At 37.1% G+C, this 25,367-nt stretch overlaps 1 long non-coding RNA gene across 2 annotated transcripts in view; it reads left to right on the forward strand.

The window, feature by feature from the left end:
* LOC126814418 (uncharacterized) overlaps positions 1-25,367 on the forward strand; it is a 111,526-nt gene that overhangs the window by 81,600 nt on the left and 4,559 nt on the right. For both annotated transcript variants that reach the window (XR_007677594.2, XR_007677596.2), the window contains exons 2-4: positions 16,873-17,032; positions 23,588-23,730; positions 24,415-24,541. This is a non-coding gene — a long non-coding RNA (uncharacterized LOC126814418). The remainder of the gene's footprint in view (positions 1-16,872; positions 17,033-23,587; positions 23,731-24,414; positions 24,542-25,367) is intronic.

Here is a 25,367-nt window from a genome sequence, read left to right on the forward strand (position 1 = left end):
GAGATTCCCCACCCCGGAGAAAATTGGCCCCTCATACCTCCCCTTCCCCAGCATTTTTGTATAACATCACTTTATTTCACTTGAATGCATAACTATTATTATAAGAGTACTAAGTACCGGTCAGAGAATGTGAGAAAATTTTGACATAGTTACGATTCATATCATTTATGTTTCAACAAGATTTTTTTGACATTGGCCTCGAACCCAATTTCCTACACAGTGGCCACGAAACAAAATATATTTGATTTCAAATATTGCATTGCTATTTCCCCATTCACCGTAGAACAAGAATATGCTCAAAATGAGGGAATTTGTTCACATGTTGAATTACGCCAGTCGTAAATATTTTCACAGTAAATTAAAGTAGCTAAGTCTTACACGTTGAAAATACGAATTATTTGTCAATTTAAATCAACATTGATGTTGTGATCTTAAAGGAAAAGATAGGCTTCTGATATCCAATATTTAAGATAAAATAAACATTTTACCATTCGTACACGAATCGTGTACGATAGCGCGTTTCAGTGTCATTTGTAACAAGTGACCAGAAGGATCGGGGCTAGACATATTCCACAACTCATGTCAAACAGTGACGCCATATCTTATCTGGGGAGCATGCGAAATAGGCTGGAATATCCAGACGCTAGAAAGTGCTATCCGGTTGAGACTCATGGATATTTCGCTAGACATAACTGATTTGAAATTAAGAGTCAAAACGGAAACAATTGAATGTAAATCAGTTTATATACAATCAGATTACTTTATTATATTCGTTGCGACTCATTTGGGTCAATTTCTAGGTCCCAAATATTAACGATTTAGCTCCTTTAAGCTTCATTTACCGATAACCCGTAATATGAAGAGAAGGAAATCCCACTTTATAGGGCACTAATGATCAAGACAACAAGATCTTTCAAATCGACAACGGCACTTTACATAAGGCTGCAGGATTTCCCCCTTGCCTCCAAGTACCTTTATAAAACTATGCAATTTCTCCTTGGGGGTCCATATGGACCCCGGTTGAGAAAGCGCTGGCCTAAACAATAATAGCATACTAACGTGGCATCTGATGTGTTGTATGTTTTTCATGTGTGATGCTTAGCTTAACGTTATATTAATATACTGTACTTTTAATTTGTCCTTTGGATTTGTAGGGGATACAAACACGCAGTGACAATATCGAACCAATGGCCTGTAGGTCTCTAGAGAACTGTTTTTTTACAAATACCGTGGCAGATAGTCAAAAAGTGTACATTTTGATGCAAGATTGAACAGAAATAATCCTAAAAAAATACGAAAGTAAACGTTGACCAATCAAATAAGAGAATTGCAGGAGGGGGTTGGTGAGGTTCCTGAGATAATTAATTTTTTTTCTTTGTGGGGGGGGGGGGGGGTTAGGGACTGTTGAGAAATACATTGTATCTATCGACATTTTGGCGTATATATTTGGGGTATCTAGGTCACTTGGAAAGGTCTATCATCGTATCACAAAATAATGTATTTGAATATAAAGTGTGTTATTTGGGCTGTTTATTAGAATATTATAAACGAATTTATGTAAAAAAATAACATAATTCCATATTTGGAATACCTAAATAAACAGCACCTTTGGATTCCATCCAAACGACGACACGTGAACAAAATACAGCAGTAAACTTATGCCAAATCTGTATGCTTACTATAGAGATCAGTGAGCGTGTTCAACCAACTACATCACTTGCGGTTTTAAAAAAAAATATTTTTTTATAGGTAGAACGTTTAAGATGAACATGGTAAATCGGCACCTTTTTTAAAAAAATCATTGCCTTATTTCTGATCAGATGATTATTTATATATTTCAACTAATTGCATACATAGATTATATAGAAATATTTTGAAAATTAAGAATTATTCAAGTTTAAAATGCAAATAGTGGGTCTAGTTTTTTCCAGATGCAGCAGTAGGAATTAACCAGGGTTGTACATTTGAGACAGTCAATACACAATATACACAAAGCATGGCCTAGAAAAATTTTAAGGAATTCAATAGACTAGAATAATATTCGTTCACGCTTAGCATTATTTATGCGTCATCAGATATACGCATAAATCACACATTGAAACACGATTTGAATAGATTCCCCGGGCATATAATATGTTTATTATAATTGTTTTTTTTGTTGCTACAACATGGTTGAGTTTTAATGACCGAGGATATAATTCTTAGAAATGAAATGGGGTTTTACATCCTACTAACGGAGACCTTTATCAGTTCATTTACGTGCACGCCAATGTGTACATACGTATTATGCGAACGACTAGATAATGTTTTTGTCACCGACGATTTTTTTTCTCAGCTAACACTAGGAGCGAATCCGAGACCTGGTTAGCGAGCCAGTGTCTTACTCATTGGGCTACGTCGGCTCTATATTTATTTAGAACCGGAAAACATTATCAGCAGGCTATCAACCTGTAACCAGCAAGTGCATAAGTGTCGCTTTACACGCTTATCTATATAATCCGTCTTCATTTGCCCAGTTCGGTACAGAAAAGTAGGACGTTAAACTCCATTTCATTTCATTTATCTATAAGCTTACATTATTATTATGTTCTTCCGTGTCAAGTTTAAAACAAAAAAAAAGATGCCTTCGCGTGTACAAACTGTGATTTGATGATATATTTGGAACAACAACATATTCAAAATAATTAATCTATCAAACATTTGCTTCAAAGCCATATCAAACATTGCATTCGCGAGGAAATGCCCCAAGATATAAAACAAACTATTTTTAGAAGCCTTGTTTGTCCCGTAACTTGATTGAGGGATGGACCCTTTTTTGCAGAATGTATGTGTCGTTACTTACTATCCATTTACCATACCTATTGAAGCCGAAGTAAATTCGTGGATTATCTTCTGTCAATTACTTTTTTCGCCGTTTAATTGCAGAGCCTGTTGTACGTTTAAACCCCCCAATGTTCCCAAAACAGTCCAATCATTCGACCAAGAAATAACAACCGCTCAAGTCAAGCCACAGACAATAAGCCGTCTAGCTGACAGTTATTGGTACCCTGACGTGTGCCCAGTGCTTGTTCTATGGGTGTTTTTCAATGAATCCAGTATTTTTCTTGTAGGATTGGGCGTCTCCACTTTCCATATATACGACATTTGCCATACTTTTATTGTAAAGAACTGCCCTATAAATACTTTTGTGGGAATGTATGTTTAAGCTTATTTTACAATTAAAATATATTAATATCAAGTTGAAAAGTAAATTGAAGATAATTACTGAACGGTTTTAAAATGCGAGGAATTTTTTAAAATTGAAAAATAAAATAAATTTGACCTGGATTTATTTTTTTTAAAGTGTAAAACTTCGAAATCAGGTAAAATGTTGATGATCAACGATTAATATATCTGGTGCTTATTCTTAAAGTTTTATCATAATCGGTCTGTAAAGAAAGGTTCAGTAAATTGTTTCGAGGACAAGTCCAGTTGTTATTAATTTTATATATTTACACCCATTTATTAAAATAAAATATACAGCCTAACATTTATAACACGCTGGCTCAGTAGTTAAGACGTTGGCTCGATAATCTGTAGGTCGGGATTTTCCGGCATGACCCCCCCCCCCCCTTGTCAGTGGTGCAGGATAGGGGTCATGACAAGGCAGAGCGTAAAGTCGTTCGGATGGGACGAAAAACCGAGGTCACGTGTACACATGAGTAGGAATTCCACATAATACTAGCGTGTAGTGCAGCTGCCCGTTCAAACGTTCCCTCATAGCACACTGTATGGCGTACCCCCGTCTTTATTAACCCAGTTGGAGCAGAACAGTAGGACGTTAAACCTCATTTTATTCCCATAATGAATACATTTGTCAACTGAACAATTGACCCATACATGAAGCTGTTACTACCTAGTTGCCATCCTGACGCGAGTGTTGGCAAAGGGTCCATTCAAATCAAACGGCTATATACAAAAGCTTACTGCGAACCGTGTTGTGTCTTTGGCCTTGGCATGCTTTATATTGTAATACTTATAATCCTTTAGTGGCATTTAGCAATTGGAAACATAACAAAACTATACAGTTATATGGGACAACAATCACTGGTTTATTATACACAAGCACGACGTTTCGATAAGTATTCTCTTATCGTTATCAAGCACAATGACATTTAGTAAACTTGAGGGTCTATATATATATATTTCCCTTCTAGTTTACTAAGCTGGCGTACACATTTAACTGCCTCATCCCCATACTGATGATGAATATAATCCTTTAGTGGCATTTAGCAATTGGAAACATAACAAAACTATACAGTTATATGGAACAACAATCACTGGTTTATTATACACAATCACGACGTTTCGATAAGTATTCTCTTATCGTTATCAAGCACAATGACATTTAGTAAACTTGAGGGTCTATATATATATATTTCCCTTCTAGTTTACTAAGCTGGCGTACACATTTAACTGCCTCATCCCCATACTGATGATGAATATAATCCTTTAGTGGCATTTAGCAATTGGAAACATAACAAAACTATACAGTTATATGGGACAACAATCACTGGTTTATTATACACAAGCACGACGTTTCGATAAGTATTCTCTTATCGTTATCAAGCACAATGACATTTAGTAAACTTGAGGGTCTATATATATATATTTCCCTTCTAGATTACTAAGCTGGCGTACACATTTAACTGCCTCATCCCCATACTGATGATGAATATAATCCTTTAGTGGCATTTAGCAATTGGAAACATAACAAAACTATACAGTTATATGGGACAACAATCACTGGTTTATTATACACAAGCACGACGTTTCGATAAGTATTCTCTTATCGTTATCAAGCACAATGACATTTAGTAAACTTGAGGGTCTATATATATATATTTCCCTTCTAGTTTACTAAGCTTGTGTATAATAAACCAGTGATTGTTGTCCCATATAACTGTATAGTTTTGTTATGTTTCCAATTGCTAAATGCCACTAAAGGATTATATTCATCATCAGTATGGGGATGAGGCAGTTAAATGTGTACGCCAGCTTAGTAAACTAGAAGGGAAATATATATATATAGACCCTCAAGTTTACTAAATGTCATTGTGCTTGATAACGATAAGAGAATACTTATCGAAACGTCGTGCTTGTGTATAATAAACCAGTGATTGTTGTCCCATATAACTGTATAGTTGTGTTATGTTTCCAATTGCTAAATGCCACTAAAGGATTATATTCATCATCAGTATGGGGATGAGGCAGTTAATGTGTACGCCAGCTTAGTAAACTAGAAGGGAAATATATATATATAGACCCTCAAGTTTACTAAATGTCATTGTGCTTGATAACGATAAGAGAATACTTATCGAAACGTCGTGCTTGTGTATAATAAACCAGTGATTGTTGTCCCATATAACTGTATAGTTTTGTTATGTTTCCAATTGCTAAATGCCACTAAAGGATTATATTCATCATCAGTATGGGGATGAGGCAGTTAAATGTGTACGCCAGCTTAGTAAACTAGAATGGAAATATATATATATAGACCCTCAAGTTTACTAAATGTCATTGTGCTTGATAACGATAAGAGAATACTTATCGAAACGTCGTGCTTGTGTATAATAAACCAGTGATTGTTGTCCCATATAACTGTATAGTTTTGTTTTGATTGTAATACTTCTTAGAAAAACGTTTGAGTGGAAATTTTATAATACATGGCGTTACTTGCATTGGCTATGAGCAAATCAGTAGGTTTATTGAAGTAACAATAGACCCGACCAAGCCTCGTTCTTTTGTACATTATCGACTTGCATTAAAAAAAAAACTTTTTCGGAAGTTCATTACTTCAGTCATGACATTATTGCAAACTACCCCTTTCTTTGAAATCCCAACCCGGACTATATCGCCTCCAAAGATTGACTTAGATCTAACAAAAAACAAAAGAAAAATATTAGTTCCAGTCTCTTTAGTGAGTTAGTGATCTGGTAACTTCGGCTACTGTCACGCGATCTGGAATCATTTGTCAGACTTCCACTTGCTTAAGTCCAGGCCATTTTCAGGCTTCATTCAATCATCCTCATCTTTGAAACACGTTATATTTACTGATTCTCCGTCTTTATTTACTGATTATCTGTCCTCTTTACATGCATAACAATAAAAAACTTGTACACCCATTAGTAACAGACATTTATCGTCTGTTACTATCACACGAGTTAATCGGCAAGGACACAGTTCTTTGCTGGCACCCCAGCCATGTTGATATTAAACGGTATGATTAAGCAAACTGCTTTAGATCTCCCCATCACACAATTCCCGTTACCTTTCACCGATTTTAAATCTACCATCCACTTTTACATATATTACCACTCGCAACGGTCTTAGGATCTTGCAGGCACAAACAAATTTCATCACATTAAAGGAGCTAAGTCTCTAACTCAATGTCATCCAACAATTCGTGTTACCTTTCACCGATTTTAAATCTACCATCCACTTCTACATATATTACCGCTGGAAACGATCTTGGTCTCTTGCATACACAAACAAACTTCATCACATTAAAGGAGCTAAGTCTCTAACTCAATATCTTCCAAAGTTTTGGACATTGAAAACACGAATTATTTGTCAATTTAAATCAACATTGATGCTGTGATTTAACGGAAAAGGGTGGGCTTCTGATATCAAATATTAAAGTCAAAATAAACATTTTACCTCGTGTACCACAATGCGTTTCAGCGCCGTTTGTAACAAGGGACCCGAAGAACAAAGCTAGACATATTCCACAAGTCATGTCACACGGTGCCACTATATTCTTATGCGGGGAGCATGCGCAATAAATACTATTTGTGTAGATTGGAGCAACCAGACCCTAGAGATCGCCTTTCGATTGAAACCCCGGGCGTATTTCGCCGGACATAAGGGATTTGAAATTAGAGTAAAAACGGAAAAGATTGAATGTAAATCAGTTTATATACATTCATATTACATTATTATATGCGTTGTGACCCATTTGTGTTAATTTCTAGGTCCCAAATATTAGCGATGTTGCTCCTTCAAGCCTCTCTTAGGAGACTCTCGCATAGCAGTCATACTTTTTTTTTAACTCACATTTTCATATTAACGCGAGGGCCTCAACCAGAATGTGAACGCTGTCATGTTCCTTTGACAGTTAAGCACATTGGTGCAGGCATCTCAAAGATGCAAGATCGCATTTTTACCGTTGTCAGTCATTACCTTACATGTTTGCGAAAGAGGGTTTCTATAATAAAGTGTTAAGACTTTTAAAAGAGACAGGATTTGATCATCAATTTTAATTGTATATAAAAATATATGTAAAATAAATAAAAGATTCTACTCCCATATATATATATATATATATATATATATATATATATATATATATATTAAAGTAATATACGGTAGATAAATGCATAAATAAATAAAAAAATCCGTCCTGATAAAAAATTCTCCACTTTACTTCATTCTGACATACATTAAATCATATAAGCTAGCTGTCTGCCTTCTATGGGCATCTTCAGATATTAATAATGTATACAAAATATTACAAATACGATACATATATACATTCATAGAATAATAGATTTCCATGACAATCGATTTTAAATAATATTAGATAACGTACAACAAAAGGTTTAAAAGTATATAATACATATGGTATAGTTTGACAATCATCTACAGTACGCATATTTTCCTGTATATGGCGTCCTGGTATAAAAGCTGCCTCATTATGATGTATTAATAAATTTAAAAAGTGCTTTAATCTTATTGAAAGAACTTTACTTGTGATTTTTCATCTACATTAATTTATGTAATAGGTCACCAGTTAGAGAGTATACATTTATCTTTTCCGGGTTTAGATATCAGTCTAATTTTTGATTGTCTTTGCGACGGGGAAATGATTCCTGTATTTAAACCCCCTGTATATCATAGGAACTGTCACTGTTCATACTTTAAGGTTGTAATACACATAAAGACTATTGCTTTAATTGTATGCAATATTCTTCAATTATATTGTAACCTACATAACACATCCTCCATAATGCCGCTTTAATGTTATCAACACCAAAGATAATTAAACTTGAAATATATCCGCTTCTTGAACGGAAATAGTGCAAAAGTATGTAATACGAATGTTGTGGAGCTGCTAGAGGACAGATTTTTGGTCTGATTTTGATGAAACTGAAAATATATGTTTATATCCCAATGACCCCAGTTCCTTTGGATATTCGCATATATCAGACCAGAACGTCTTGGATTATTGCCTCTGATTGTACGAAAAATCACATATTGAGCTTGTGGATTCTCTTGATGTCACAAATTTGATCCGATTTAAAACAAAACGTTTAAATATATCACCAGTTCGAATTTCGGGAAAATCGAAACGAAACTGTCCCAAAAAATGGCCGCTCTTAGTACGCATTTGTGTAAAAGTATGTAACACGAAGGTTGTGGACACCGTTGAGGACTCACAATTTTTGTCCGATTTTGATGAAACTTAAAACATATTATTTTTATAACCAAAAGATCTGTAGTAATATTGATGGCAGGGATTTGTGCTAAAGAACACATATGTAAAATTATATTGTGGTTCTAATTAATTATTCTCCATTGCCAAAATATTAGCTATGGTATAAGTTAATTCTGAAACGCAAATTAAATTGCTTATGAACTATTGTGACAATAACAGGACATGGTGGGGGGGGGGGGGGGTCTAAAGACAAGGGGTGGAGAAATATGATGGCTGAAACGATAGTGTTAACTTTCATATTATTGATTCTAAGTTCTTAACCAAAAATATAGAAAGTATGCTCGTTATTTAGTAAAGCTATAGTTTAGTAAACCACCCTGCACGTTTCAAGTCAGTAGCTTGAAGCGTATATATGGTATTAGTGTCAGTGGCTTGTGGCACGAAGTAACAGTATATTGTCGCATACATAATATATTATGTCAACGCTTGGGCGACATAATATATTGTGTTGACGCTCCAAGCGTGTTAGCATATTAGACCTGTAGACTCAGTGGAATGTACGCGTCATCAGAGCGGATCCAGGGGTTGGACCATGGGGACCGGTCCACCCCCTTAACAATAGAAAGTGTCCCTGTAAATAAAAGAGGGCATCCTTATCAGAAAAAGGGCACCTGTGATGTCAGAATTTCAAAAAAGGGCACTTTTCTTTCGGATTAGGGTTAGGGTTAGGGTTAGGACACAGAAAAGAGAGAAAAAACAGAAAAGAAAAAAACAATCGAAACTTACCGATTCCATGATGGAAAATACCGCCAAAATATGTCTCCAAAGCATTCATTGGTTATCAAAGCGCCAATTAAATCTATCGTTGCAAGTTCATGCCTAGTCACCTCCATCCTAGTTCCAAGCGTTGACATAATATATTATATCGCCCAAGCGTTGACATAATATATTATGTATGCGACAATATACTGTTACTTCGTGCCACAGGCCACTGACACTAATACCATATATACGCTTCAAGCTACTGACTTGAAACGTATCGCCTGAGTAAACATATTGGTCATTTGCATTTTTCAAGAATATGTTGTTATTGTTTGAAATACACGTGAGTGGAAAATTACGAATTAGCCTACGCCATTCGGCACCTATAAGAGAGCGGGGCTAGAATAATTTTTTTGAATCCCATTAGATTCTTTAGAACACATATACGCATTAGATTCTTTAGACGACCATTTCACGTTCACGATGTAGTAGTTTCCTGAGTCTAGCCACGCTGGTTAGACTTTCACAGGAGTGGGGTTGAGAGAAAGAGATGTAGACTCAGGCGTTAGCCAAGTGTTGTTTCAGTATATTACGCAATGTCTTTAGATTGAGACCATTAAAGAACTTAAAATACAGACACTATCCCGCACGTGCTTTTCAATGAAATATTTCATCTAGTATAGATAATGTACGATTGGCAAGTTGCCCGTACATTATTGGAAATAATGGCACGCCAACATCAAATGATGACGTCACATCTGTATTTTAAATTTAAATAAATTCATTATTACACAATATCCACCGAAGCTGCAAAGGCAAACTAGATATAATTTTTCATGACAGACGGTTAGTTTAACAGCAAATTATTATATTATCCTCCATGATTTACGCAAAAATAATATTTATAAAATTTCATTAATAAGTGTTATCCCAATGTTACGTTGGTGGTAGCGATAGTTTTAAAACAATATATACAGCCTTACACGGTTGTTGGTAAATGGTCCGTTCAAACGGATATATACAAAAGCTTACTACGAATTCTGCTGTCTGTTTGGTCCTGAGACGTAGAATAAAAGTCATGCTTTATATTGTATTGCTTTCTAGAAAAACGATTAAGTGGAAATTTTATAGTGTTAAATTAGGTCATGCATGATGTTACTTACAATGCCTATGGCCTCTGTGTGTTAAACATGTTAACTCATGAACGCCATCCTATAAATATAACTTGAACCTTCATATTTTAAAGGAGCCTGTCCATGTTATACGCCGAAGTTAATTTGTTTTGTGCGTTTCTTGAATTAAAACAGAAGTGAGAGTTTAAGTTCCAATACTGTATTGTGTCAAATCATAATAAAATACAAAATCAATACAATGTACAATTTTAAGTCAATATATCTGCAAATGAACTATGAGTTATAAAAGGATGAGGGTAGGGGGGGGGGGGGGCTAACTCACTTGGCTGTGCAGAGGCACTATTTGGAAATCACATTACGTATGTAATTGTAGGAGGCGACAAGTGTTCCTGATAGGCGGCGTAGCTGCCGACTTGTCATTTTGACGTAAATCTAAATTTAGCTAATCATTTGCTCGTTTGATTTAGCTCTTAAATCTTACATAATGCAATTTACGCTCATACATGAAAAATAAATATGATTTAGCGCGCATATTAAAGTGCAGAGTTAAAAAAGGTTAACGAATATTTACACGTGAAATAAAAATAGAACTATGCCTGTCCAATATGTTTTAGTAGCCTATGCTTAAATAAGAGCATAATTAAACCAATCGAAACTAATAAACATTTAAGATACATAATGCAAGAGAAATTACATATATACAAGAAATAATGTTTGACTAAATAAAATATATATAATAGATAATAAAATCATGTAAGAATAAAAAATGTAAATAACATGAGGTCAGCAAAACAGAATAACATGGCTTACCTTGAATTAAAACAGAAGAGAGAGTTTAAGTTCCAATACTGTATTGTGAAGACGTTGAGTGTGCGTTAGTTGTATTTTACGTCCGCTTCCACCGAGGTGATATCGCAGACAATAACATGTTATGTATACATGGTGCAATAATGTACAATGTGATTAGTGAAAAAAGGGATTAACGAATTATTAGATATTTATATATATATGTACAGAAGACAGTAAAAGACGGGGCGAAACGGGACGCATATGGGACAAAACAGAGATGAACGTGGACAAACATTTAGACATAGTATGTACATATATTTATATATATATAAGTCGATTCTGTCGGTCAGGTGGATTTGTCCGGTTGAATGGCAGGACGATGCACACCTTCCTTGGGGTTTGTTGGTGAGTGTGGGAGAAGTCTTACATTCGTATTTAAAGTAAGATTAAGGATTAACTCATTGGACACACCTGATTAGTCAGTAGTGGGTCACATGGGGTCTAAGCCTGCCACGGTCTGAGTTCTTAAGGCCCATCTGACATTCATTGTTTTAGTTAAAGATACATTATGGGAGATTTTTATAGAGAGTTGGCCATCCTTGCTATAACAGTTCAAAAGTAGATGATGAAAGAAGAATATATTGAAAAATTCAGTCAAATTACTTTATTCTGAACATAGTTATCATCGTTGTAATATTTGCCTAGAAATGGTAGCGAATTGTGTCTTCACCTTCGCTGATCGTTTGATTGACAGGCGTTAACTCCACCTACATATCTCGATTATCAAGTAAAGTTTTCAATGGCATACCGAAACGCTTTACAGCGGCCTCGCTAAGTACACTCTTTCATTTAGCCTCGATCTAACTGACTTATTTTCATCAGGTTATCCCTTATTTGATCAATTAGTGAAATCCTATTTAAATCCGAGCTGTAGCCGAGCCATCCGTGGGTCTACAGAGTTGATTTTGGTCTTGTTGTTTAAATAAAGATCTAATTTATAATTTCTATAACATCTGAAGCCTAAATTAAGACTTGCAATAATCAGATTTAGCTCTTGCATAATGCATGTTTAATACTTTAGTTCTGCTTCAGTGAGGAAATACAGTGTTGGTGTGTGTGTGTCCTGTGTGTATGTCGCCTATAGGCCACAATTCTTAACTGATCGTCTTGAAACCTTGCATACTTTACCTTATACTCTATGGATGATCCCCAGGGTCAGAGTCACGCCGATTTTTTTTGTATTTGTTTGTCGTGTACAGGCCGCAGTTCTAAACGGGTCATTTAGAAACTTTCCATACTTTTTCCATATACCTAAGCATCACTAATATTGTTTTTGGTGCACTCCCAGGGACAGAGCCACGTCCATTTTCTATTTGCGTATCTTTGTGTCGCCTGCAGGCAGCAATTCTTAATGGATCCGTGTTGAAAACTTTTTACACCTATTCCTTATACCCTAAGGTTGACCTCTTTTCTTTTTGGTGCATGCCTGACCCCCTGAGGTAAACCCACGCCCAATTTTTGTGCGTGTCTGTGTGTCGCCTAAAGGTAGCAATTCTTAACAATTCCCTTTGTTTTGGGTGAATGCCCGATCCCTAGGAACAGAGCCACGCTCATTTGTTCTTTGTTTGACTGTCTACAGGCCAGAAGTCTTAATGGATCGTCTTTTGTAACTTGGCATATGTAATCCTAATAGCCTAAGGCAACTATTCATTTTGCTGCATGTGCCGACCCCCAGGGGCAGAGTTACACCCAAAGTTTGTGTATATCGTATACTGGCTGCATTTCAAAATGGACCATCTTGGAACTTAATATGCTTATTCCTTATACCCTAAGGACGATAACTATTGATTTTGGGGCATGATTCCCCCCCCCCCCCAATGGGCGGTGCCACACTCACTTTTTAATATTTTTTTTCTCTACATAATTTACAGGTTGTAATTATTAACAGGTTAGGATCCAATTCTGCATGATCCATCATAAGATTGTACCTATTTATATTGGTCCTTGTCCATATTTACTAATGCTGATTTATTAGTTGATATAAATCCTCCAAATTGATTATCAGAAACCGAATACCTGCAAAAATTCTGAAGAAGCATTACCTGTAGTTCATAACTTCATCGACTTCACCGAAGGATTGTGAATGAAGGAAATATGTAATTGTTAATTGTGTTATGACCATATCATAATTTCACTATACCGATATTTTAAATACTTTACTCCTTCCATATAAAACTTCCACATTGGTTATCCGGAACAAACTGTAGATTGATCTGGTCATCTGTTAATGCTTTATCACTTAAATTAATCACGGTTTTGGTTAGGTATTCAGTCTTGGTTTTGCTATTATTGGTCTTTTGGTATTGCACGGGTTTCGGACTTTCAAATTTTTTAATTTGTTTCTTCTTAATGTCTAGTTGGCTGTTGTGTTTGGTCTGTATCTCATGTAACAAGGTGTAGTCTCGGTGGGATAACTTGCTTTTGATTTGTTCTCTTAGTTTTTGAGATCTGTTAAATAGACGGTGTTTTTCATTCCGATGGTGCTGGATTCGTTCTCGGATCAGATTTTTGCTTGCAGTCAAGAGGATTTTGGTAGCAGCCGGTGAATTAACCGGTGATTTGATAATTAAACCTTTAGGTATTACTTGGTTGTATCTACATCTCATACTTCACCTCACATTTTCCTATCTGATTTATTAATTTAACTGCCACATCTCCATACTGATGTCTGATATAATCTTTGAATGACATTTAGCGATTGAACATAATATAACACATTACCTGGATGCAGGTTTTTAACATATAATGATATTTAAATTTCTTTTTTTGTGATTCATCCCTCTACTATACCCATACATGTAACGAATAGTGTCTCACTCGTCCATAATATACATCTTCTCGTGAACCATCTATAGTAATTTATGTTCTAATTGTCCCCCGCCTTTCGAAGAAAGCAGGGGACTATTAAAATGGGTTCGTCCGTCTGTCTGTCTGTCCGTCTGTCTGTCCGTCACACTTTTTGGGACACAATAACTCTCTTCCTAATTGAGCTAGAATGTTCAAACTTGGTGTATGTGTTTATTAGGTCAATGCCTTGATGGAGTTCGAAGATGAGCATTTTCCGCTTAGGGTAAGCAGAGATAAGCAATTTGATTGGTTGATGCTTTGGGACACGATAACTCTCTTCCTAATTGGGCTAGAATGTTCAAACTTGGTGTATGTGTTGATTAGGTCAATGCCTTGATGGAGTTCGAAGATGAGCATTTTCTGCTTAGGGTAAGCAGAGATAAGCAATTTGATTGGTTGATGCTTTGGGACACGATAACTTTTAATTGAGCTAGAATGTTCAAACTTGGTGTATGTGTTTATTAGGTCAATGCCTTGATGAAGTTCGAAGATGAGCATTTTCCGCTTAGGGTAAGCAGAGATAAGCAATTTGATTGGTTGATACTTTGGGGCACGATAACTCTCTTCCTAATTGAGCTAGAATGTTCAAACTTGGTGTATGTGTTGATTAGGTCAATGCCTTGATGGAGTTCGAAGATGAGTATTTTCCGCTTAGGGTAAGCAGAGATAAGCAATTTGATTGGTTGATGCTTTGGGACACGATAACTTTAGTTCTAATTAAGTGAGATTGATGAAACTTGGTGTATAGTTTCATTACAGTAATACCTTGACTAAGTTTGATAATGAGCATTTTCTGCTCAGGGTAAGCAGAGCGATACGCAATTTGATTGGTCGAGACTTTGGAAAACAATAACTCTCCTACTTTGATTGTCGAGACTTTGGAAAACAATAACTCTCCTACTTTGATTGTCCCCCGCCTTTCGAAGAAAGCAGGGAACTATTAAAATGGGTTCGTCCGTCTGTCTGTTTGTCCGTTCCGCTTATGGTAAGCAGAGATAAACAATTTGATTGGTTGATCTTCGAATTGGGTAAATGTTCATGCTTATTGTCCCCCGCCTTTCGAAGAAAGCAGGGAACTATTAAAATGGGTTCGTCCGTCTGTCTGTTTGTCTGTCCGTTCCGCTTAGGGTAAGCAGAGATAAACAATTTGATTGGTTGATGCTTTGGGACACTATAACTTTAGTTCTAATTAAGTAGATAAACAATTTGATTGGTTGATGCTTTGGGACACTATAACTTTAGTTCTAATTAAGTGAGAGTGATGAAACTTGGTGTATAGTTTCATTACAGTAATACCTTGACTAAGATCGATAATGAGCATTTTCTGCTCAGATTAAGCAGAGCGATAAGCAATTTGATTTGCTGAGACTTTGGAACACAATAACTCTCCTTCGAATTGAGTTAAAATGTTCATTTTATCCTATTTTGATGAAACTTGAAATATATGTTTATGTCCCGGTACCTTTCGATATTGGCATGTATCGGATAAATATTTCATGGATTATGCCCCCTGATTGTACAAAAGATTATTTTTAGCTAGTGGGCCCTGTCAAGGTCACAATTTTTATACGCCCACGTATAAATGTGGAGGTATATTGTCCACGATTTCTTGTACATGCCCCAACGCCAAAAGTTATGATCCAATTGTTTTGAAATTGATATATGTTTACATTAGTAAGATGAAGGAGTCCAATTAATTTTAATAATTTCCGTTTATTACGTCAAGGGTTACGGCCCTTGTTTCATTTTGTTGAACGCCAAAAGTTATCATCCAATCTTTGTGAAATTTATATGCATTATTTAAATTAGTGAAACGAAGAAGCCCTTTGAATTTCTGTTTATTACGTCTAGAGTTAGAGTTATGGCCCTCTTTTCACTTTATTGTCCCCGGCCTTTCGAAGAAAGCAGGGGACTATTAAAATGGGTTCGTCCGTCTGTCTGTCTGTCACACTTTTTGGGACACAATAACTCTTTATAATTTACCTAGAATGGTCAAACTTGGTGCAGGTGTTTATTAGGTCAGTGTCTTGATGGAATTCGAAGATGAGCATTTTCTGCTTAGGGGAAGCAATTTGATTGGTTGATGCTTTGGGGCACGATAACTTTAGTTCTAATTAAGTGAGAGTGATGAAACTTGACTAAGTTCGATTATGAGCATTTTCTGCTCAGGGTAAGCAGAGTGATAAGCAATTTGATTGGTTGAGACTTTGGAACACAATAACTCTCCTAATTGAGGTAGAATGTTTAAACTTGGCGTAGGTGAATGTTTAAACTTGATGTAGATGTTCATTAGGAGAATGTTTAAACTTGATGTAGATGTTCATTAGGTGAATGTCTTGACTGAGTTCAATGATAAACATTTCGAGCTGACGCTAGCTAAGCAGAGCTAATTGATTTCATTTGTCGATGGTTTGGGACAAGATAATCTTGATTCTGTCTGGTAGAGAATGATGAAACTTAATGTATGGTTTAAATGCTTGATACTTTTGAAAAAAATAAATGTGCGATTAATTAATATGTGTCATCTTTTTATTTCGGTATTTCGGCGGGGGACATCATCCTCACTGTTGGCTTGTTTAATCAGCGTTAGCCACAGGTTTATATTCATTCGGCTTCCGGAAATGACAAGTTGATATTTACTGTCTGCCCCGAGATGCAAATTTTGAGTGCTTATGTTTGTTAGTCTCGCCATTTTAATTCTAAACCAGGATTTGCGCATTTAAGGTTAACATTTAGACCTGGGATGTCAGGTTAAAACTGATGTAATAATAATGATTTAGATTAATTTATGTTTTGTCTTATCAGGTTATGCTGTTAATGGACAATTTGATACCAGTTCTTGTGGAGACTTTAATTCCAAAATTGACCAATGTTATACAGATAATGGTCTGGAAATACGTTCTGATGTGCGATCACTGTCAGCTGTACAAAAATTGTTCCTTCAAGACACAACTGATATATGCGGGTATTTATTAATCAAAATTAGAAATATTTCAGTTTTAATGATTTGAAACCTTGTTGGCTTATTGAGTAATCGTGTAGGAAGGAGGGCCTGGTAATGAACAACTTTTAGTTATCCTGATGGGACGAAAAATCGAGATGGTGTGCATATAATCCCCCCCCCCTACACACACACAGAGACACACATTGCATGGCGTATGACAGTTTCCTTAGGGTTAAACTCCGTTTCAGTCATTTTGATCCGTTTGGCACAATGTCTTGGCCATTGCTCACAATACATCCTTCACTTTCTTTGCTCATTTATCATATAACGAGCTAAACGTCTATATAATATAAATGCACCTCATGGAAACCTCGATGCATTTCAAGATGGTTTTCAATTGGAACCATGGTGCATCATAGGATATGGAATATTAAGTGGGCATCATGAATCATATATTCTGCTATGAGATTTACCGAGGTAGTGCGAATACAAAGCCGCGTTATGCGTCAAGGTCGAATTGATTGAATGCAAGACATTATTTTACTATCGAACTGAAAAATAAACATTATCCACGTAAAGGAATTGCAAAATTAGTCGGAGCAAATAAACTCGGAAAGTGGAGTGACCCCCCAAAAATTGAAAAAAAATAAAAACAACTAATGAAGTTGGGTTCGATCATACATCAGACAACATTATACCCAAATTCGGCCAAGGCTTTAATATTGACAGTGGACAGGTTTATATAGGCTCTTTTGCATGTGTTGCAGTCACAACTACCGTACCCTATCATGATCGATTGGAAAGGTAAATTAAAATATTCTAGGAAACCCGCCCAGTGATAACAAGATTTCGTATCTCTTTTCAAGGATATATTTTTTTCCACAAATTACATATCTTTAACAACTAAATATTGTTCTTATGAAATAAATAACTTTGGGGGATCAACTCTTCTTGACGAAACATGATCCTCTCTACATGTTCTAATTGTCTTGTTTACAATTTATTACATCGTCTAATAACTGCAAAACTTTTCATAATTGATTAAGGCAGCCAGACACCCCTTTCGGATATAACGCTAGCAATTCGCTCACATCCATGCCGATGTGCTGTCAAAGATTATCCGATCTATTAAGACAATGAGACAACCTCAAGGTTCGATGATATAACTAATGAAACAAAAAGTTGTCTGACATGACAACGAGCGTATTTCATTTTTTCTCCAAAAATAATAAATAAAATTGGACAATTCTTAAAGAGTTATGAATAACCCAATGGAGTAGTAATTTTAGCCGAAACGATAAATACTGTCGTCTTATGACGCCAACTTCGGCTAAACCCAGAACCACGTCCCCTATCCGTTCGTGTGGAGAAATTTTGGTGATGGAGAATGCAAAGATGAAAAAGTTACAGTGAATTTGCAAAGGCGAAAAGTAGAAAGTGAAAAATGAAAAATCATAACTAGATCCTTTGGTTTCTTTTAATACTAATATAATCAATAATCATTCTGTGTTATGTGATATTTGCAAGTAGGAAATCTCGAAAATGGCCATTTTTGATAATTTGTCAGTTTTAACTATTATATTTCCTCTTAATATGCCAATGATTCGGCTCCATACATATCGACGCACTCCACCTTACATGTACAGCGAACTACTTTTAGTAGATGCTGCGTGGCCATAGAGTTTCGCCGCGTAATTCCAAAACCCAGTCCGTGGGATTCAGTCTATATTATCGTCCGCCATCTAGCATCGTACATGTACTTGTAAAAATACGCGTAAGAAATGACATTTTGCAGAATCAGACGTCCTGGACAAAGCCTTATTTCATCAACGAAATTGCCCGTCACCGCTTTCACCTTGAACTTTCGCAGTCGCAATGTGTCCAGACCCTAATTGGGTTTGCCCCCTTAAAGACTGACCAGAGCTTTTTCACAAGCTTCAACAATTTGACTCTGGTCTGAACATGTTTCAGCACAAAAAACAATCGCTCGTTCCCCAAATATTGCTCTACTGATGCCCAACAAACGAGATGTAGTATCACATCCAGTAACTGTGCGGATGAAGGGTAGCCTTCAACAAATATTTTCACCAAGGGCCTCGCATAAATGTTAAATGCCCCACAGTTTATGTCTGGCGTTTCTCCTTCCTGTTCGCAAGAACAACCGTCCCGCTATCGATTTGCGACACAGTATAACTAGCCAATCACAACAGTAGGACCGACAGCGCTCAAATCAACACCTGTCTGGGAAACCAGACGATCTGTATCTCCACTTGCGCTTCTTGTCCTTGATTCGAGATGTTTCAGAAATATGAAATTGTTTTTGTTTGTTTCATTGCAAAGGAACCTCTGATTCGTCGTTTTTGTAACCAACTATACCACTAGCTCTACTTTGATGAGCACAGTCTTTGGTCAAAGGTCCATTCCCGTACTTATCGAAGAAAACAACTGGACTGGACATTTTGTGTCAAACAGTCGAGGTAGCGCTTACATATACTGTACTATCAAACGACCCCCCCCCCCCTTTTCCATTGGATTTGATGGAGATCAGACACGATAAATGTCGCTTCTGTGTTTGTTTGTTCAAAGCTTGGGTACATTTGTCATGTGATATCCACCAGCTGTGATTTTATTGCTTTCCTCATCATTCCACAGTCGTTGAATAATGCCGTCGGGTAATCTGACCATTCATATTGCAGAAGGTGATCTATATGGTGTTCATCTGTGTGAGCATTCCCGACAGCAAGTAGTTGTAGGTCGATACTACATTCTTCATCACCGATGCGGACCTGTTTATCTTGGCCGAGTTGCACAGCAGTATCCTTTCTGGAAAATGAATACTGGAACGTATCTGTACCGTACATCTTCTCGAAAATATTCTCTCCCACCTGTGCACGTTTACGGTGTGACCTGCTGTGAGACCACTAGTAATGCTACGCAGGTCCTTTGTTCGTGCAAGGGGATTGTTCTCGTACAAAAAATTGAAACCATTCATTGTGTCTTTGTTATTTATTACGTTTCACTCTCGCGGAAGCGAGCTCTTGTGCTGTTCGCTGGTAGAGAAACTGCGATTGCACTGTTCTTAAATGTATTCATTGTATGTCGCGCACACAGACAACAACATTTGGGTTTTCGTTCACCACCCCTCGACCATGAACCAGTCCGCCATTTACTTTCATTACTCTCTTGGTCGTCTGTTCAATAACGGCCTTTCGATAAACCAGGCCAATACCGGTCACTCCTGTGGATTACGAAAAGGCCAACACTAAACATGTCGTACATACGGGGAATCGTAGCTTCGAGTTCTTCCAGTTCATGCAGATATATTTGAACACTCTTTGCGTAGTGATTGTAATCACTGTCCTCTTTGAGCGAATAGAATAAAGTCGCGTAGTATGCCCGCCATTGTCATGTACTGAAGCCAAAGTTCAGAAGTAGCCAAATCTCTCTTGGTTTTCTCCAGTCCTTATGCTATTCTAGACATAACTTAATTGTCAAGTACGGTACAGGATGAAATATCATTGTCCACCATTTGATCAAACAATTTCACCGGTACTTGTAAATCGGAGTCGAGAAGAGTTTTTTTCATCATCGGCTGTTGATCGTCGCTTGACAAGAGTGAATCGTAAATTTCATGAATGAGTAGCCGAGTAAGAACTGACTCGACCAGAAATTGTCCTCGAGAAGCACACGAGCATATGATTTCCCGTTCAGAATATAGGTAACAGCATTTTCACCATATTATATCACTTCAAGGTCTTCGTGAAGACCGGTATTTTTCAAAACATGTCCGAAACCAAAGTAGCTCATCATAGTATGAAAGCCACCGAAGTCCAAAATGACGTGTTTTAGTTCGCTGCTGTCAGGTTCTTTACAAACTTATGTCCTCGCTTTCAGTCATTAAGGTTGGTCAAATGTAATAACAGGTGTGCAGTTGTGATATTTGAACTCGAGAGTGATGGATGATAAGGTCGAGTATAATTGCACGTCGCATATTCGTGGGATTAAAGTCTGTCATTGGTAGAAACCTTGCAGTTGCGTTTCTGGCATGAGTTCTTCCACTGACGGGTTGCATCACACCTGACTATCCCGGTGCATTCGGGTTTAAGGATCAGTTTTGTTACTTGGTTCTCCACGTTGATAGTTCGCAGTACAGCATGAGCTTATTTTTGCTTGGAATGTAGTAGCGGAATACATCGACTGATAACATTTTGTTCATCTCTACGAATCAGCACCTTGGACCGAAAAGAAGGAATAATCGCCTCCATCATCCCCATAGTATGTAGAGAAGTTGTACCATCTAAGATCCATGGATTCCTGTCGGTATTATCACACACGTACTGGCGAAAATGACCATTGGATAACATTTATTTCATAGGTCCAACTTCAAGTTTGTTCAAAGGTCACGAGATGTAAACAAGGCTATAGCGCTAATCCCTACCCTAACCCTGGACCTAGCCCTAATGGTTTCCCTAGCGCACAATCTCACCAAAAATCACGGGCCCTAACCTTATTGATATCTCAGTGATTTTGACGAAAATTGAGCGCCTTTAACAAACCGATTTATCCTAATACCAGCTACTATTGGTGTTTATGCCGCTGTGCATGATTTCAAGTTAAGTGCTTCAGCATACGACGAACACAATCCTTGGTTATGTAACGTAATGACGGGGAATTTTGAACCGAACGTGTGGTGTAGCTGAACCGCTAACCCCAATTGCAAAGGAGCCAACAGCGCCCCTGGTCTTGCAACCTGCACTAAAGACTGCCCAATCGTAGCCATGTTCAATCCTGTTGACTTTCCAACAAGGAGCTTCAGAGAATCTGGGGGGTGGGAAGGCCGAATGGTTAGCGGACGACGTTGTATCACAAGGTCTGTCATTGAGTCAACTGGCGTGGTTTAGATTTACTGGTTGTATAAAATTGAACCATATGTTAGTACGGAAATTACCTAGTTTGTGTCGAGTGGACGTTAAACCCCATCTCTCTCTCTCTCTCTCAGAAAATATCTAGCAAGAAATGCAACATGCCGTCCACAGACTTCAGGTCATTTAGATCGGGATTAAAGTCTTTAGAAAACGATTTGTACTTATCAATCATCTCACTTTTGATGAGGGCTTCGATCCTTTTCTTCCTCTTGGTCACTCGAATTCTTGGAGTTTTCGTGATAGGTCTGTAAATTTGAGGCTGCTGCTTCATTTACCTTTCCCTGAACGTTTTATATAGTTACTGTACTGTGTTTGACACAACTCTTCCATCTCTTTGCATTAGTCTGTGATTGTTTTTTGTTCCTCCTCATTAATCAAGTTATTAGCGACAGCTATGAAAGCGCTTTCTGTCTAAATATTCTTATGCCTGCCAACCCTAGTCTCCAGTTTGATTTGCTTGATGTCAAATTTTGCTGGTGGCTGTTTACCTGTGTGGAAATTGGCTTTACAAACTTGATGGTAAACAACATCAGCTGGATTTAAATCATTACCAATAGCAGCGATTCTTCCCAGAACGACCGTCGCTCAACATGCACCTTCAGTTTTCGGTATAGTTCTGTCTATCATCGTGTTCGTAAAATAACGTCTACATCGTTCACCCACTACAGTCCCAGATGTCACATTGATGTTAAGCCCTCGATTGAAACTGACTTCGTTCACAGTATCTGCCCCAGCAGCCTGCAATGTAACAGGTTAACAGCTTTTCTACTATTCACAAGAGTTTCCTTACAAATAGGGCACGTGTCCTTTGAGGAAAAGCAATGAACTGACGTCATAATTGGAATATGACACCAAAATAACGTCATTATAAATTTATACATCATTTTTATATAGGTCTTTAATACATTTATGGGATCTTAAACGTACTAGTTACGGGATATCGCTGTGAGAAAATTTCGATATTTCGCCGGGCCGAATTTGGGTATGATATTGTTTGATATATGTATCATCGAACCAAGCTGCATTAGTTTCTTTTTCGATTTGTGTGGAGTAAAATGCTGTCCTTCCACGCCTAATCCACCATCCAGTGTTGAGAGGATATTTTCTACAGTCAAATAGGCCTGTTAAGTTTCAAATGTTGAAGTACAATGCGTTCCACCTACTTGTGCAAATATAACAGCTTTTAAGGGGGAACGCGGGACGTTGGTACATAAAATTTTGGAATAAGTGCTTGGATGCATATTCTATTAACTAATAGCATTAGCACTCGCTATCGTTGTTTTCATATTTTAGAAACTGAAACTGAAAGTAATTGTCTTGGGGTTTTTTTCAACAAGGAATGGTAAACTATTGTGCCATAATGGTGCTGAAGATTATTTTGGGATTTAGAATAACCAGAATCCGGGGAATGGTCCGATAGAAAAACACTTTAACGATTGCGCATTATTGGCGATCACAAGGGGATTGAATTACCAATTTGCAGTCACCCTATCGGGGGATATTATTAATGGCAGTTTTTCATAAAGCGTTTATTCGTTTAAATTACTAATTTAAACACACACGATGCTATTATATAGCCCAACACTTCCAAAGCGCAAACTCCTTATTACAACTGCTGTATTATTGCAAATCCTATGATTATCAATTTCAGTTCATTGAAAGAAAAATTTAAGAATGCCGTGGGTTGTTTTATTGACCTACTTAGAAGATGTATATCGGATAACGAGAAGAAATTGGTAGCTACTTCAAGTAATTATAAAGCAGCATATGATCTACTCTGTAGTGACGGACCTAGTAAGTTGAACTTGATCAGCAACATATATTCATATGTTGATTAGCATTGACAAGGCAAATGACATTATTTATGCTAGAAGTCAGTTCTGGGTTCATATTTTAATTAGCAGTGATTTAACGATATTAGTTATGTTCTGGGTTGATTCGGAGAAATAGTGCAAATTTTGTATTGGTAAGAATTGACTGACAGATTTGTATAACTTGTGAAATACAGTACATACACAAAATGACCGATCTAAGACTATCCTGATTCGTGAGACCAAATTGGAGATGTGGCATTATACTAGACACAGGTTTCCAACTCGTCAGTGGAACACTATCCTGTGCCACAGAAGTTAATAAAATAATATCTTCAAACAACTCGCAAACCTTGTATTTATATAGATACGTAATAGAATTTATGGGAGTGATAATACCATTTAGATAGATAGAAAAAGTACATTTGTTCCATATAAAGGGTAGCACCCCTTTATTACATCAGCACTCTGGTAAGAATGTGGTGTTAACTATCTGGCGATCTGAGATCTTTAACTAATTCTCAGTAATAGCGAAAGGCGGGGTCGCTGAGTGAATCAATAACCATTTCAAAATTGTTCAGATTACATCGACGTGTTCAATTTTTAAATGGATTATTGGGCTTCTATCTGGTTCACTTATCTTTATTCTGATGTTAAAACTTTTCAGCCGATAGAACCTGTGTTGGACAATACGTAACAAATTGTTTAGGCAGTTTATTGACTGCTGACGGCCTCGATCCACGAGGGCCATACACCAGCGACACTTACGACCTCAAAAAGAGTCAGATGTGCAAGTAAGTGACTATTATAATAAACATAGTGGAATGTCAATCAAATGAAATGTGATGCGGTTTAACGTCCTACTTCGAACCGGGCTAATGGAGACGGGCATACGCCATACATAGGGCTATGAGGGAAATTTTGCTCGGACAGCGGCACTATGGCCTACTCTTATATCGAATTCCAACTCTCAAGGGATCTTTTACGTGCATGCCAATGTGTACACGGGACCTCGGTTGTTCCTCCTATCCGAAGGACTAGACAACTGTCTTTGTCAGGCCCTCCGTCCTGCATCACTGACAAGGGGGGGATGTCAATGATATTGTTTCTCAAATACGCGAATCTAAATAGTATTACTACTATTACCTCAACTATGGGGCATCTCGTGCATAGAGAAGTTACACATGTGAGTAATCTTAAGTCTCTGCTGTGATGCGAGAGACGCTTAGTAAAAAAAAAAATTATGAAATTCTCAAACAGAATATATCCACGACTTCAAACTGGCTATCTACTGCCCATGTAGGTATAAGTGGTCGATTGATATCTTGCGTGGGACAGGACGGATTACTAAATTCACTAGCATCTGATAGCACTCCCCATGTCGTTTGTTTTACCATTGTCTTCAAACATACGAGCTGGTAAGAGGGCGAGGCGTCTAAAGCCAGGCGAGGTCATACCATATAGTCACCCTACTCGATATTACACTTATTTATCATTTGGTATTCGTGTACATTAAATATTTGACTGTTCACTCTGATCTGGCATCAGTGATATTAGTTTTAATTCAATTATTATTGTGTCATTGTAATAGTGCCTTAAAGGACCGTGTACATAGTACTC

Source organism: Patella vulgata, chromosome 3 (assembly GCF_932274485.2).
Source record: "Patella vulgata chromosome 3, xgPatVulg1.2, whole genome shotgun sequence".
NCBI lineage: Eukaryota > Metazoa > Mollusca > Gastropoda > Patellidae > Patella > Patella vulgata.